Source organism: Oxyura jamaicensis, chromosome 3, assembly GCF_011077185.1.
Source record: "Oxyura jamaicensis isolate SHBP4307 breed ruddy duck chromosome 3, BPBGC_Ojam_1.0, whole genome shotgun sequence".
Classification (NCBI taxonomy): Eukaryota; Metazoa; Chordata; class Aves; order Anseriformes; family Anatidae; genus Oxyura; species Oxyura jamaicensis.
In genome coordinates, this window is record NC_048895.1 from 118,135,341 (window position 1) to 118,136,416 (window position 1,076).

The following is a 1,076-nucleotide window of genomic DNA, read 5'->3' on the forward strand; positions in this document are numbered from 1 at the left end:
TGGGATGGGATGGATGGGGTGGGATGGGATGGATGGGGTGGGATGGGATGGATGGGACGGGATGGGATGGATGGGACAGGATAGGATGGGATGGCATGGGACGGGGTGGGATGGGATAACTGAGTGCAACCTCTAAGCCTGCAGACAAAACCATGTTAAGGGAAGTGTCGATGTGGCAGCACTGGGCTAAACTGGGCTGCACTGGAGCTTTGTGCCCAGCTGTGGGCTCCCCAGCCTCAGAGGGACACGGAGCTGCTGGAGCACATCCAGGAGGGCTGCGGAGGTGCTGAGGGGCCTGGAGCAGCCGCAGCACGAGGCCGGGCTGAGAGAGCCGGGCCTGGTCAGCCTCCGGTGGGCACAGCCACTGAGGGGACGCTGCCGGCAGCACGGCCCCAGGCTCTGCCCCGCGCTGCCCAGCGCCAGGACGAGAGGCAGCGGGCACCAACCGGCCCCGAGGTGACCCTGCTGGGCTGGGGTGAGACCGGGGACCTCCGGAGCCCCCCGCCAGCCCCGGCTGTTCTGGGAGTCTGTGAAACTCGTCTCACGGATCTGAAATACGCTTCATTGGGTTTAAATGGGCTGCATGGGGCTAAATTGGGTTGCAGTGGGCTAAACTGGGCTAATCCGGGCAAAAATGGGGTGCACTGTGCAAAACTGGGCTGCAGTGGGTTACAGTGGGCTAAATAGGCCTCCGCTGGGCTAAACTGGGCTCCACTGGGCTCAGTGGGACCTATTATACTGGGCTGCAGTGGGCTGCACCAGGCTAAAATAGTCTTACTTGGCTCTGTTACAATGGGCTCAACTGGGCTGCACTGGGCTAAACGGGGCTAATCAGGTCTGGGCTGGGCTACTCTGGGCTAAATTGGGCTGCAGTGGGTTAAATAGGGCTCTAATGGGCTCAGCTGGGCTAAAATGGGCAACACTAGGCTAAACTGGGCTGCAGTGGGCTAAACTGGGTTAAACTGGGCTTGCTTGGCTCTGGTATAATGGGCTCTACTGGGCTAAATGGGGCTGGGATGGGCTGCACTGGGAAAATAGTGCTGCAGTGGGCTAAACTGAGCTAAACTGGGCTCTGC

At 60.2% G+C, this 1,076-nt stretch overlaps 1 protein-coding gene across 1 annotated transcript in view; it reads left to right on the forward strand.

Moving 5' to 3' along the window:
- Positions 1-1,076, forward strand: part of GTF3C2 (general transcription factor IIIC subunit 2) — a 35,888-nt gene that overhangs the window by 399 nt on the left and 34,413 nt on the right. The gene's annotated exons all lie outside the window — the stretch shown is intronic.